Raw genomic sequence first — 15,999 nt, 5'->3', positions numbered from 1 at the left:
ACATAACTTAACTCAAGCATAAACTGTTACATTACATCAGTGTTTATACAGTAGTTTGCATTATAAGTTCAGGTTTGTTCATGTGAAGACAATATATATTTAAGTATGAAAAATAATATTATTGGTGAGTTTACACAAATATTCTCTTGATTGAATATACTAATAGTGGACATGGTCTACAGGTCTAGAGAATGAAGCCAATGTCAAAGTGCCTGACACCTGTGATCCAGGGGTCAAATTTGTTTGTGTTTGTAAAATAAATTAGCTTGCTTCTCACTTATATTAAAAATGTCAGTAAATATTTTCCTGATTTTCTTTATGGTTATAATCACTAGTTTAATAATCACTGTCTTCTTCAAGATACAATTATGACCATTTTGTAATTATGCTCCTATTTAGATAGATAGAAAAACTGTATGCGAATGCAACACTAAAATAGTAAGTAATGTCTATTTTTAATAATAATCCAGTCACAAAGTAGGGTCCAATTAGAGCACAGATGTTGACTTCATCTTGATCTCCACCACAGATCAGGTGTTCTAAGAGTACTGAGTATTTGTAACTTGTCTAATACAGTCCTTATAACAACATTTAAAAGAAACATTGGAAGGTGTAAGACTGTACTGGATCGTTGGCAGTTGCACGTGACAAACCCGCTTACCCTCACTTACCACACAGGAAGCATCTTTAATGCATTTCTATTAGATTAGAGCTCATTTATAATGCATCAGATGAGCTTAGGAGGGCTTGTGTGTGTGCTGGGTAAAGTTTTCTGAAACACAGTGGTTGGGGATTTACTGCACGCCGTATTGTTTCAAAAATGTTTAACAATTATGCTGTGTCTATGAATCAGCTACATGCGGATTTCAACATGTTCAGAATTAGAATAAATGTGTTGTTTACGTCATTTTACTACTCGGGAAACAAAAATGAAAAGAGTCCGCACAAAGCAAGCATATAGTTCCTGTTCTGAAGTCTAATCGTGTGAAACAATATTTATGTACTGAGGCTGCGGCACTGCTGAATGTTTTGTGTTTATGTTTAAACACATTGTAGCACTTGGATAATATGCGTACGGAAGGAAAACGAAAAGAAAAGACTGATGGTTTAATATAAGAAAACCTCATAAAGTGCTTTTCTTTATTCACATTTTGATGCAAGTGCTAACTTCAGTGACAGTATATTGTTTTCTGTGGCTTTTGAAAATGAAAGACATCCATTTGTACATTAACATGAACACTGACAGTGTTTACAGTGTACTGGAGTGATTTAATCTATCCATTATTTATACACTTGTCCTTGTAGGGCTAGCTGGGTTGGGCTGATTGTGCAGCTCATCTGAGACTTGTAATCAGAGAAACCAGAGACACTAACCCGGCTATAGCCTAGCCACACATATGTGAATATTGACAAAATGATAAACGTGAAAATGTTGGCTCTGACCCAGTCTCTCAAACCCCCCCCCCCCCCCCCCCTCTTCTCCACCTGCTCTCACTGTGTCCTCGGGGACTTGTTAATGGCCTTTGTCTTCTTCTACTGTTCATGACGGCACAGCTGGAGACCACCTGCACCCATGTCATTTCCACACACATTCATAATCTGGTGGGACTGACTATTAAAGCTTATTTTATTTATGAATGCTTTGGATACGTCACATTTCCCCATTTAGCAGATGCTTCTGTCCAAACCACATTACAATGGGGGAAGAAAAGACATGACAAGACACAGTGTTAGAGAACAGTAGGATGCTGTAAGGCTCAACCAACAATGTCAGGAGGATACTTTTAATATCAAAATGTTAATGTTCAACACATTTGATAAAGATGTTCTAACGTGGTGCTGAAAAACAAACAAACATGCAATCCAGTTCACATTTAAGTTTCAGTCTACTGAGCTTACTTTGCTTGATGATACAGAGCTGCCACAAAATCTAAGAACATCATACAGAAATATGAACTCTTAATCAGTCAGGTTTTAGCCACACATGTCACAAACATCTCCACTCTGCTTACTGATTCTCAGCAATAACTCTAATATAATAATAATAATAATAATAATAATAATAATAATAATAATAATAATAATAATAATAATAACTCTCATTGTTGCCTGTCAGACACAGCACGGTAATCACTGTGCCCCTGCTGACCACACACACACATAGACACACACCCTTCATCATAATCATCATCATCATCGTCATCATCATCACACCAACTCAGTTATATAACTGTTGCCCCTCCTATTGTGGTTTCATCCCTCACTCTGCTTAAGAATGCAGATGCCCCTCTCTCAGTTGTGAGGTCACTGGTGTTGTCCACCAGGACATGTCTAATCAGGATGAGAGGAATATTCCAACTGATTCCCACGGAAATGTATGAGTTATTTTGAGTCAGGGGCAGGACTTCAGTGTGTGTCAGCTACAGACTTAGTTTGACTGTGTTATTCTTATCAGGGATCCTGATGAGTGTTGTGGAGTTTTGGAGGTTCATGGAAGTTGTGAGAGGCCACCTGAAATGTAATATTACAAATCGAATAAATAATCAACAAGACAAATCAAAGAGTTTGAGTCCATCGTGTTTTTAAATGAGTGTAAACTCTTCTTTTGGAATAGCCACACACACACTCGCTGCACCGGTCTCATAGTCCTCTCTAACATGCAACACAGACAAGGTCAAAGGTCATCTAATTTTAAATCCCGGCGTATGCACTCTGCCGCCAAGCCTCGGGATTTATTTGGCTGGAGGTTTAATAACAGTGAAAAAAATCCTGTGGGTGAAGAGGGGGTGAGTCTGCATGTCCTTACTCTGCAAGTTAAAGCCTAATCTGTTTTTATTGTGGAGAAAAAAAGGGTCATAAATAGGTAAACAGTGCTCTATTCATATGGACTATACAGACTAATTTGTGTGAATACAATAACTTGAAGGAAATATTTTTGAATACATCTGCATTTTGTCATATCTTATCATCAACATTTCTTTTTAAATGTGGATGATATTATTTAGTTTGGTCTCTGTAAACAGAAACTATGTAACCTTAGTTGTATGTCCTTTATCATACAGCAGCAGTGCAGGAGCAAGAAGCCATGATCCCGTCAAACGTCTGAATCCCCTGGGTTTGTTTTTTTTAAAGCAGTAGAATTCACTTCTAAAACATTTCACGGTTGCTTCTTTGTGTTTTCAGTCACTTTCATCCTGTGTCATTTTGCTTGACACAGCCACACTGTAGCTTCAAATGGCTACAGTGACTGAACTGTATGACTGCTGAAGTATTTTACTGTACATAAAACTAATCTGGGTATTGCAGTGATAGTAATGTAGCCAGTGGTTTTGTTGTTTATCTGCTTAACGGAGTTGTTGATGTGTTTTTGTGGCGACATGTAAACATGTTGGATTGAGTGATTTGTGTCCACACACTTAAGTCTTGAGCCACAGGACCCACTAACCTCTACAAGTTAAAGGCCCTGTGTGGAAGAAGAACCACTGTGGCCGTCACATACCAGGAAGGATGTTGTTCTTCTTCAGTGTGTCGTAAGCTTCCACTTAAAGTACATACAGGCCTTATTGTAAAACTATTTTTATTTTAAAAGCAATTATTTACATATATGAACATATACACACACTATTACACACTGGACCTTTAACAACATGTCATTGTATATTTGTGATTTTGTTTTGCAAAGATAGTGATTCCCTGGCACTGAATACAAAAACTGTGCTGTGTCCTCTCTATAAACTGTGTAGTGCTAACATGGTTCTGTCCATATTAAAAATACACAGTTTCTGCTGTAAGTAAACATGACAATTTATGTCAGTATTTCATCAATAATAGTGCTCAGATAACTTACTGCTCCTGTACATTTTCATTCATCATTCCAAAAGACAAAGGGTTCTTTCTAAAAAAATCAAACATGTTAATGTCTTGTGTTTCCATGGGCTACAGCCATACTAGTCACACAAACACTGAATTAACTCTGCGGTGATAAGCTGAGCTGTGATGGACTGGGTAAGCTCACATGGATTAGTAAAAGTTGCAGCTCTTCTCTGATGGAAAGATTCCTCACCCTTTATTCTCATTTGAAATCATTTTTTTCTGATATAGTAAAAATAATGCAAATGTTTAGCGAGACGAACCAAAAGTGTATACTGTAAGAAAGAAAATAAACTTGGAAAGTCACTTTAAACCATAACGCTAAATGAGAAAAGAGTTGTTTATAGTGCTAATAATATCTTTGTCGGCCTTTTGATTGACTTGCGACCTTTTGTTTTCAAGCATCGTTCTGGGAAGCAACGTAAGACCTTGTCGTGCCAAAGAGAAGTTAACAGATTTTTTTCAAACAGATCTGTCACAGACTCTTTTTTTTTTTTGCATTAAAATACTATCTGTCCAGTAAAAAAATGGAATCAAAGCAGATTCACAAAGCAAAACAAAAACATAATCAATATCTTTGTGGGGTCCAAAAAAGTGGATACTACTGTCCCACTCAGGGAGACGTTTGGTGACATCTACTTCCACTGAATGGTTGTGACGGCTGTGCCCTAAAGGCTGTGCAGGGAGATGAAGGAGCAGCCAGCAGCAAATTATGATGGGAACACACTGATTATAGAGTGGATGTACATGCACAAGTTATTTCTGGAAGTACACAGCAATGACTACACACACACACACACACACGGTCTGTTTTCTATGACTTCAGAGGACATTACATTGACTTACATTTATTTCTTGGAGACTTACTTTAATCTTAACTACTACTGGTCTAACCCTAACCTTAACCATCACCTTAACCTAACCCTGACCTCATCCTAATACAACATGTCTTCATCGTAAAATATAATAATTTACGTTTTGGGGACTTGTTAACAGATTTAGGTCCCCACAACATGAGCAATACCTGGAAAACACACACACGGACCATGATAACTGTCATTATTTTAAAGTAACCAAAATAATATGACTCTGAATCTTCAGCCTCTTTTAATTTGTTTAGCTAGAAGATTCTTCTCGTATATCTCACTGCACAGTAAATCCGTTAAACACTTATTAAACACTCTCATCCTCAACCACCATATTGAAACAAACAATTGCTCCTCACCAGTTGATGAGCTGCGTTTCACGTTTCAAGCTCATTCCATCATAAATGTAATGGTAGCATTTTATTTTTTTCATTTTGTGGAGTCTTTAAATGGTGACGTCTGTACAGAGGCCGAGGACGGCCATTTATCTCATGATAAAGAGATAAATTAACTTGTTTTCTCGGGGCAGCAAGTCTCATTTTCTTGTGATAATGAAATTAAGACACCATGTGCAATTTGCTACTGCAGGATGTTGCACTGTGCACTTTGTAGAGATATGAGCTGCTGACATCATCGTGTCACATTAGATATTTTAATCTGCCAGCAGCCTCCCAACACATTAGTGGACTGAACCTGATATATGATCTCTTTACACAGACTGCACCTTTAGACAGTGTGAGAAATTGCTAAAAAAAAATCACAAAACACAAACCATTTACAATGCAAAATTAATTCATAAATAAGAAAACAGACAGAAATGAAATATAATCAAAAGTTAAATCATCACATGTAGACAACTGTAATTAAAAATTGTTCACTATTCATGACAATTGCAAACTAACATATTTAGTCTCACAATCTGTCGTCATTCTTTATCTTCATCATCATCATGTGCACATGAAGCAGCTTTTGCTTTGAGTGTAACTGTGGTATAAGTGCCCGAGTTTGAGTTTCTTCCTAAAGTCACCTATCTGTCTAAATATAATGTCAGCGTATCTTCATAACTTCACTGTATTGGGAAATTGTAGGCCAAGTCAGTCTATCTACTAATCAGAAGGTGGTTGTTTTCACATTGTGCCCCTTAAAGTTGTGTCCCTGAGTGCAAGTTTAAACATGATGCCGCACTCTGGGTCTGAGCAACAAAGGTGTTTGATTTGGCAGACGCAGAGTAGGAGTGTGGGAGCATGCGAGTCTGTTCCGGTGAGTTTCCAAAACAGTCTGGATGAAGTAATGAGACTTCATAGACTGGGGGGGCAGAGGCTTGTATGGACATGTGAATGGAGGTGTGTGGAGGTTGCAGAATGAGTTACAGCCCTCTGGCCATGAACTTCATCCTGTCCTTGAAAGCACCATCATGTAATGTAGAGATTCCTCCCGACACACCTGTGTTCCACAGAGTGGCGTCCTGTGACTAATGCAGAGTATACACCCATAATCATGGGTGAGTGGTGAACACTCACTCAGACACTAAGGAGACTGTGGATGTGTGTTTGATCTGAAGCTGGCGCGTGTTTTAATTGTTGCCCTGGGCCGTTCAGTCAGTATAGGGTCTCAGCATAACTATTTTTGAATTACTCTGGCATTAGAATTTCTTTTATAGCCACTTGGAAAAAAAGGTAACAATCTCAAGCAATTGTGTTCCATCTCTTTTGCACTCCACACTGACTATTTACATCCTATTATTTAGTCAAATTAGACACTGAAACCAGAAAACCTCTGGCCTCTAAAAAGAATCTGTTCATAAATATTATGGCCTAACCACTTTTAACCAGGTTTTTCTGTTAACTAAGTCATTGCATGATAATTCCCTAACTTTCAATCAGAAACTAGTTTTCTTTTCTTTTCTTTTCAGTTTTATTTGAAGTAGCTGAATGTTTTAAATCTGCCTCAGTCTGACATTTTGAGCATCAAAAAGCTTATTATTATTGGACACAAAACTTAACTTAAAACTAGTAAAATATAGCTAAGAATGAGTTTATGTTTACTTATTTTTGCAGTGGCCTTTTCTTCCAGTGCTCAAGCTAGACCGTTTACCATATGGGGCAGGAGGAGCCTGGGCAGGTCATCCTTTAACCTGATCGTTCAATTCCCTGACTCTTCCAGTCCTTGGGCTGTGTGTGATAGAAAAAGTGCCACATGAATGCGCCGTACGAACATATATGTGAATGGCAAAACTGTGAAGTGAGTTGAGTTGATGCAAAACTAGAAATGTGTTTATCATATAGAGCATTTCTGTAGTTTTGAGTCCTGGTTTCTCCACAATACACATTAAAGTCTCTACATTGTGTCGGCCCGGCTTTCTCTTCAATGCTTGATACACAAGCTTTAAATATAGAGCTTACTTGTGTAAATGTACCTGTGCAGCTGTCCTAAAGACTAAAGCAGCTCTAAATAAACACAGGCCATACCCTCATGCTAAACTGTTTCATCTGCTGATATTGCTGTGGACCCTTTGATTGTCTGCCATGCAACATCCAAACTGTGAAAATGTGGGTCTGGTCTGAAATGTGGGTCAGGTCTGAGGGAGAGGGGAAAAAAACAGAGGTGAGGGAAGAGAGAGAGAAAGCCAACAATGGCAGAAATGTACAGGAAATGGAATGAAAGGAGTGAAAATGGACAGAATGAAGTGCTCTGACTGATGTGATAAATGAATGAGTGGGAGATGAGGCAGAGGAAAGGAGAGGGTGAGAAGCAGAGAGGGCGATGGAGGTAGACAGCAGTGGGGAGGAGAAAGGGAGGGGGGTGATTGTTTCTGGAGCTTTGGAGGTTTCAAATTTCCAGTTTCTTTCGATTCTCAGTTCACATGCAGATTGAATCTCTTCCCGTCTTTTCCCTTCCTCTCTTATTTTCTTCAGAGTGGCGGGATGGACTTTTTGCAGACTGGCCCATTCCAGCCAAGTCCCAGCATGTTGTAGGCGGCTGCTAAGCCACAGGAAGACTAGAGTTAAGAAAGCAACAAAGACGAGAAGAGAAGAAAACCAGTGAAGGGATGGTGGAAGAAGGTAAGTGCTGCTGCTGCACGTGTGCGTGTGTTATTTGAAACAGTGGAGGGAGAGAAGGAGGGGCAGAGAGATGCAAGGATCTCTAGTTTCTGCTCTCTTTGTGTCCAGTTTCTGTCAGGGGTGACGTATTTGAGTTTGTATGTGTCAATGCTTATGTGTGTGTGTGTGTGTGTGTGTGTGTGTGTGTGTGTAGGACATGTGCTTGTTCTTATATTCCAATGGGGACGCTAACCTGTATATTGGCTAATGAGGACTTAGCGTCTGTGTTGGAGAGACTGCTTCTTCATGGTTTGTCTTGTCATATTTATTGCATATCGTACACAGAGATTGCCCATGTTCCTGCTACTGCTGCCTGTCGAGATGGTTGCAGTTTCCACATGCATGCGTGTAATAATAATAATATGTGTATTAGTATACAATATGGACATGTAGTCAAGTGCAGCTTGACAAGTACTCTTTTTTTGTTATAGCTCGCCACATGTCAGAGATTGTCCATGATGCTTGGCTCCCTCAGAAGCTTGACCAACCTCACTTTGTTAACATGACTCTGTTCACCTGTGAAAGAGAAACTTCCAGAGACAATAGTGTGCTGCCACCACAAGAGGGTAGTAACTTACAAGAGGAATTCAAATAGGCATCGTCTGATAATGTATTGAGCATAATGCTGTTCTGTGATTAGATGTAAGCATCCAGTTTGTTTCATCAAAGTATATGAATTTCCAGCTTTGGCTGCACTTGTCTCCTTACTTGTGAATACAACAGTGGATACAAAACTACAACATCCACAGAAAGTATAACAATAATGATCATTTCTTGTTGATCTCTGCCCAGTAGCTGAGTAAATGAGCAAAGGTGAAAGCAGCATGTCTTCCTGTTGCCATAAATGCTCATGAACGTTGGATGAAATGGGCAAACCTTATGTGGTCCTTATTGGTTTCCCATGACTGCAATTTTCCCATTGGGTCCTTAAGCATTTCATTGAGTTTTTAATCTTAAACAAACCTAATCTGAGAAGAGTACAAATAAAGAACAGAGAACAATAATAATTTGCGACCAATAGATGTCAGATCAGAACATTGGGGCAGTTGATGTCCATCCATAGACCAGAGCAGCGTGTGCAGCACTGTTGGCCCTTGTTGGCATCAAGAGGAGCCGACAATATGTTGAGAGAAATCACCGTGATTGGCAAAAGGGCACATAACAGTGACTTATGAACATTCTTCACTACAGTCTTTTGTCTTTAATGTAATTTGGCCATTTTGAAGCAAATACAACATGGAGTCTCTTTATAGTGATAATGTAGTGCAGTTTATATGAGCTACGGGTGAAAAGGTCTTCCCGTTTCCCTTTTTTCACGGATGACTACAGATTACTGCCGCTTGGCTCTAAGTAAAGTAATTTCCTCTAATGCAGGTGCAGAGCACACGTGCTGGGCGCTCCTCAGCTTTAGCAGATGCAGTGTGTGCGAGTTCAGCTTTTTGCTGCAACAGCCTGGTTGGTCATTGTTCTTTGCCACTGGCCGGTCCTCAGGGTGGTATGTCCTGGGCCTTACAAACCATTTTGAATGAAATGTGCCTCAGTTAAGTGGATGAGAAAAGGTCACAATCTTTCAGTGAAAATCCCTAGAAGTATACTCAACAGACAGTCTTATATCACACTGGCCTCCATCAATTCCAGATTTTTCTTCCACCTTTCCTATACTCAAACCCTCCCTCCCTCCCTCCCTCTCATGCTGACAGTTGAATAGCAGCCAGCGCCAGTGAAGGAGTCTCAGTAAGGAGGAGAGGTAGAAACAATTGTTTCTTTTTCAAGTGAAATCTGCGCTTTCCCCCTTAGGGCAGTTCTCACTGACCGCACATGGATCACATTCCCCACAAGGAAACTATCTAACTAACTTACTTACAACTAACCTACTCTTTCTTTCTTTCTTTCTTTCTTTCTTTCTTTCTTTCTTTCCTCCTCCTGGCTGCCTCCCTTACAATCTAAACAAAGTCCATATGTAAGTGATCATTTGAGCTACTGAATTCTAGCCCAGTATTGTGGAGGAATCCACATGTGTAGGATGTCATGGCCATGTTTTAACTAATGCACATCCCGATCTTTATGTATAAGTCATTTACATATTATCTTTGACATAGGAATCATAGTTTCTTTCTATTAGTCATGTGCTGAATGTGGTATATGGATGCACATACTTGCTGTGTTTTGTGTGTGCACAGTACATTTATTTGTTTTGTGCTTTGGTGATTTGAGTGAGATTTATCATTGTTCTTGAAAACTGCTGTCTCAATGTGGGGAATCTCAGTGGGATGATGTACAGCTTGGCAGGAAAAATCTGCTGCTGCAATGGTTGCAAAAAAACTATCAAAGGCTTCCCATGTTGCTCAGCTATTATGTGTGTTTGCAACATTCCTGGTAATTACAACATTAGTCGTGTGTGTGTGTGTGTGTGTGTGTGTGTGTGTGTGTGTGTGTGTCCACCAGACGGCAGTACAGCTCAGTCTTTTGTAAATAAGTAGGTTGGCATTGCCAACTGGGCCAGGCAGCTGATCTTGCTGTGACTTTATGAAATGAGACCAGCAGGTAATTTATGAGAGGCATCTGTTGTGGCTGCTGGGGCTGAAGAACACACATGTAGTATCATTGTGTATCAGCTCAGTAATCAAACCACCTAAAGTGACTGACACTGATGCTGCCTAATGACGTCGGCAGTAACTGTGGCTCCTGCAGTCATCCTCTTGCAGAGTCATGCCTTGTTCCATCTATTTTCTTGAACAAACTTGTCAACAGGCAGGGAAAATGCAACACGACACATGTCAAGATTCATGTCATCATTTTTTTTTGCCATGTTGTCCCCAAATCGCCAAACATACAGCAGCAAGGCAAACAGATAAATTAATCCACTCCACAAACAATGCAGATAATAAGCCGAGAAGGGTGAATACATAAATATGTTATAAATACTTGATGAATAGCAGATATGAACGTAGCCTGCTTTAAATGATATTTAGACTGAGTCTAGATAGGAGACATGCTTATTAAGTTGGGTGTAAATGGAGTCACATTATCTACTTCAACCAGTTCCTCTAGATTTACTTTAATAATTGTTGAGGTAAACATTACCGTGGTTAGGTTTAAGCAACAATACAGCCATTATTATTCACACCCTGGTTACATCCTGCACTGGTTACTGTAACTCCCTTCTCGTTGGTCTACTGCTCAAGTCTATAAGCTTCAACTGGTCCAGAACTGGTCACTGTTGAAAAATGAGGTCTCAAATAATGCAAAATACAGCAACATACTTTGCTGTGAAACACTGGGGGGGGGGATGTCTGTTGTACTTTCTGTTCTTCTCTACTTAAAGTCCTCCTCTTTAAATAAACTGGCAGAGCAGGTAAAACCCCTTATGAAGCACAACATGGGGTTTCATATTGTTACAGCAGGAGGAGGAGTTATGCTAATTATGGCTCTAGTGTGTCATCAAGCTGTGTTTTTAGACACACCTAAAACATCCTGAACAGAACACTGGAGAGAGACCATTTGCAGTCTTAACTCCATAATTCCTTTCTCCACATTAGAGAGATGAATCTCTGCATTTATTCAAAAGTACCAGGGCATTTTCCCACCCTTGTTTAGTGAGATGTTGGGTAGTGTGTAGGTGTTATCTGTGAACATGCCATTGCGGATAATTAGGGAACATTGAACTGCAAACTGCTCAAAAGTTATCAGGAATATTTCTTTAACACTGTGTGTCCCTAATAGAGAAGGCCTGTGATTGATAGTTGGGCAGTTAATACAAACTACAGTAAATTTCAGTTGTTTATCACATGGGGTTCAACATCCTGCGGGTTATCTGTGTTTGTTTTATACCAATCTGGCCACAGCTAATTAACTTGAAGCCAGCAATTCCTCCTCACTTTAAATGTTGAATTTGCAGAATATGTCCTGAGCTCCTCTCCCAGCCTCGTTAGAGAAGAAAAGTGGAGTGTTGTTCCCGTAAGTCCGCTTCTGTGTCTTTGTCATATCAGTATGTTGATAAAGAACTGTCTGGTGGAGCCAGAGTCATAGAGTGGAGACACGCGATGCTTGACAGTGAATCTGGGGGAAGATCCTTGTTACAGATGCTTAACATTTCCCTTCAGTAACTCTGTTAATGTGAAAAATGTCAAAAGACATCGAGTAATGATGGTTTGTACATCTAGCTAATGAATGCAGTATATTGGAAGACTGACTTGCTGGTCCTTTAGACTCTTGAAGAATTACATGATGCTGTATATTACATACTAGAAATGTTATCATGTAGGTTATCACTGAGCTTAAAGCATACATTCAGTCTATACTGATTTTTAGAGTAATTGGTTTATGAATCAATTGAGCAAAGTAAGTTGAGTAAATATTATAATAATAGGATTTTAAAATGTCTCTCAAGTCTCAAAGATGTTTTTCTTTCATACATGTGACCATAAAACATTACATTTATAGCAATACAAAACATTGGAAAACCTAAAAAAACACACACAGAGGAACAAGACTTTTAACATAAATATTTTAAGAGTGAAGGAACTGCACAGCTCATAAACCACTGAAAATAACCTCCAGTGCTTCTTCTTGAATTTAAAGTTGTTGTTACGCTTCAGTCATACCTGACAGGATATGTGTAAACATATCCATGGTAACAGCTTATTTGGTCAGAGGCTTTATATTTTAGAATTTGTTCATTTGCACATACAGTACATCCCATTTGTGTAACAACATCTCGGGTTAATACTTTAACCCTGTTCACTTGGACTCAGATGAACTGTTCAGATTTGGGTGGCCAAAGGTCAAGGCCGCAGTGACCACACCAAATGTGTTCCTGGACATTAGAACAGTGAAAACTGGGGTACTTTTATATTTTAATATTGTAGACTGTTGGTCAGTGGAGACATACAGTACAACCACCGGGTGGTCGAGGCTTAAAATGATCATATCATATGAATTTGTTGGTAATGATATTGCTTCATGACCTTGTAGCTTGTGGTAATTGCACTTCTATTTCAATCTCTAGTCTTTGTAGAAGAATAAGACCGATAATCAAAATCCATGTCAGAAGATGTGCGGGAGTAATACTTCCATAACCAACTCTCTCACAGCTCAGAGTCTGCAGAGATACACAGTAGGACTGGATGAGGATATCTCGTGCTGCGAGGCCAAATGAGTATCATCGTAGCTTGGCTTGGCAGAGGATGGCTGTGTAAGAACCCACCTGTGGTGAAATCTGATTACTTGTTAATGTAAACACAGATAGGCAGCGTCAACTGCTGTAGTTTCACAGTCTCCCTCACATGGTGCCAAATTCTCGTATTTCTCAATTCTTCAGTCTGTGAATGTGTGGTCCATTTCTTACTTCTGCTCTGAAGAGTTAGGATCCTCGAGGACATATACTCACTTAGAACTCCTTCATTGTCATGAATTAATGCAGTTATATTAGGAGATACATTACAGGAGCTACATGGTGCACAATCATGATTGTACAATGCACAATCATTACACACTAAAAACAACAAGAACTACATACTGTCAATTTGTATATTTCAGTCTTATATAACAGTCGTCTGCCTCAGTGCATAGTATCTGTTGTCACATTTAATAATTGTGAAAGGTGAATTAAATGCAACTTTGAACTTATCTTCTATTCATTGATGTGTATTACATTATTATTCATTATTTATTACGTCAAGCTATTAGTCTTTCTCTCTGCTGCACTCAGCTTTTTACAGCGGTGTAGTCTCTAGTTAATTTTACATTTATATTATCAAATACAACACAGGATCATTTGCATGCCTTCATGACTTACACTGGATTTAGACAACTTTGAACATTTTGGAAAAGATAAAGCGAGCAAGTATATATTTTAGTGATTAAAACCACTGTCTGCATTGTTTCCTGGAAATCAGAACAAAAGAGACTAAATTGTCTTTCAAGAACACAATACAACAATATTCAGTGAACGAAAGAAGGTCAGAAGACGGAATGACAATACAAGATTTATTTTTTCAGGTTAGGAGAAGAAGAGGGACAATTAAAAGGGCATTGATGGTTAAAGGTTAAGTCACTACACTATTATCAATGAATACACATTTTTACTCCCTTCAATCTGTTGCATCATATTATATGGATTTTTTCTGACCACTTCTTAAGTAGAGTGTAATAGGACACAGGAGAGAGAGAACTGTGAGGAACAGAGCCAGAAAACAGCCCCTCGGGTTAATGTTGGCAGCACGACGCGTTAATATGTGAATTCTGCAAAGCTCAGGGCTCAGGGGCTTCGACTGGAGCTACATTGAATGCTGACCTTGACACTTGCGTCTTAAAGCCCCCCACGTGTTTGCAGGATCATGCATGAGCTATTGAATTTGCAATATCTGTGTCAAGAAATGTTTTTGTTTGTTTGTTTATTTTCCTGTCTTATTTTCTTCTATTCTGAAGAGGAGCGTATGGTAGAAATGGATTTTTAAAATGATATAGGAACTGAGTTTAAATTACAGCGATGCTGTGAAACAACAAAATCAAGACACAGTTCAGATTAAGATTATTAAGATTATTAAGATTAAGATTATTATTTGGAGATTAATTTATAACAAGAGAGAGAGAGATTGCCAGAAAATGAGATCAAGATAGAGAGAGACCATGACAGAGATTAAATGTACATCAACCACACTGAGGCAACTGAATAAGCTGAGTGTTGCAGTTCTCATCCAGGAGGCAGTGACTGTGTGTGTGAGTGTGTGCGTAAGTGAGTGAGAGCGAGAAAGAGAGCGAGAGAGAGAGAGAGAGGGAGAGAAATAGGGGGTGAGACAGGTGGGGAAACAGGCAGAGAGAAGCATGCAGTCTGTAGGAGAGAGAAGGGGACAGTGGTGTTTGTCTCCCACCTCCCCTCCATCTGTCCAGCTGCTCTCCACCTCTCTGTTTATCTCTCCATCTTTACATCTGTCCGTCTGTTTTCACCTTCTCCTGCACTGTTGGTACATGACTGATCCAGGGAAGGATGTTGAAGTTCCGTGTGGACAGGAGAGTCAGGTATGTGGTGACAGAGAGGAGGAAGTGACATGTGGGGCCAGGTTAGGAACAAGGAAGGGAGGAGGGGAGGGGGAGAGGCTGATGGAGCAGTAGACGACCACGAGCTTGGAGGTCAGAAATGACTGCAATGCAGTGCCAGTCGGAAGCTATAAGCCCTGCTATGTATGTATGGATAAAGAATGTGCTTTATGTAGTGAAGCAGAGAGAGGGGGGAGAGGTGTGTATCAGTGCAGGAATCAAAAAGGAATTGTTGGATATATTGTCCTGATTCTGTGTGCGTGTCAGGGTTAAACGTTCCTCACTCGTTTGTCCTTTTGGGGTAAGGTTCAGTCAAAGGAAAAGGCTAAGGGAGACAGTGATGCAACATTACAGATGCCAAACAGCAAAGAATAACAACTGCATCTTTTTTTCTTTCTTTTTTTTCAACTCAACTGCACAGCACATGTCAGTCACAGGAACAGGGACTGGACTAGTATACGTACTGTTGTCTTCCACTCATTCTCTGTTGGTGTAATTATGTATATTTGTTTGTGTAGGAGTTCAGCCAAGTTTGGGTCCATCTGAACTCTAATAATCACATATACAATAAAGTCAACCAGCCAAACAATATTTTAAATAAACAAGTACAACCAAGTGCAATCAAGTACAACCTCTCACTTCAGCTCCCACTATGATGGATGGATGATGGATGGATGATGGATGGATGGATCAGTAACCCTTAAACCCCAAAAGTGGCCGCAATCTTCTGGTTGCAAAACAAACTTTGTACGTTTTTTCACTGGCATAACCTGCAACCAGGCTCCCATTGGGCGATAGATGTCATTCATACTGGTGTTTACTCATTTATGCAATGCTTTATCATCTATTTTTTCCTCTAAATGGGAACATAATTTGCAAAATTAACATCATGTACTATTGAAGCATACTTGAAAACAACAACATGAGATCAGGCCAATGATTACTGATGTTCTACATCAAGTGAGAAGTAAAGCAATTTTCCTATAGACTTCCATTCAGAGTTCTTTTTGCAACCAGTGGAGTCGCCCCCTGGTGGGTAACTTACTACTTACTTCCTAGGCTTCACTTTTCAAAATGGAATGTTATGACCATTTTGTATAATGACCTGTGGGACGTATGGATGT

At 39.4% G+C, this 15,999-nt stretch overlaps 1 protein-coding gene across 14 annotated transcripts in view; it reads left to right on the top strand.

Annotated features, from left to right (window-relative positions):
- The window catches only part of plekha6 (pleckstrin homology domain containing, family A member 6), a 56,726-nt gene that overhangs the window by 3,048 nt on the left and 37,679 nt on the right, over positions 1 to 15,999 (top strand). Inside the window, exon 2 of one of the 14 annotated variants that reach the window (XM_058630740.1) lies at positions 7,652 to 7,798. The exons of the other annotated variants lie outside the window; for them this stretch is intronic. The gene's annotated coding sequence lies outside the window, so the exon portion shown is untranslated. The remainder of the gene's footprint in view (positions 1 to 7,651; positions 7,799 to 15,999) is intronic. 14 annotated transcript variants of the gene reach the window in all.

This window comes from Solea solea, chromosome 6, assembly GCF_958295425.1.
Source record: "Solea solea chromosome 6, fSolSol10.1, whole genome shotgun sequence".
Taxonomy (NCBI): Eukaryota; Metazoa; Chordata; class Actinopteri; order Pleuronectiformes; family Soleidae; genus Solea; species Solea solea.
Note: the sequence above shows the minus strand (reverse complement) of the source record. Positions and strands in the feature narration are given on the sequence as shown.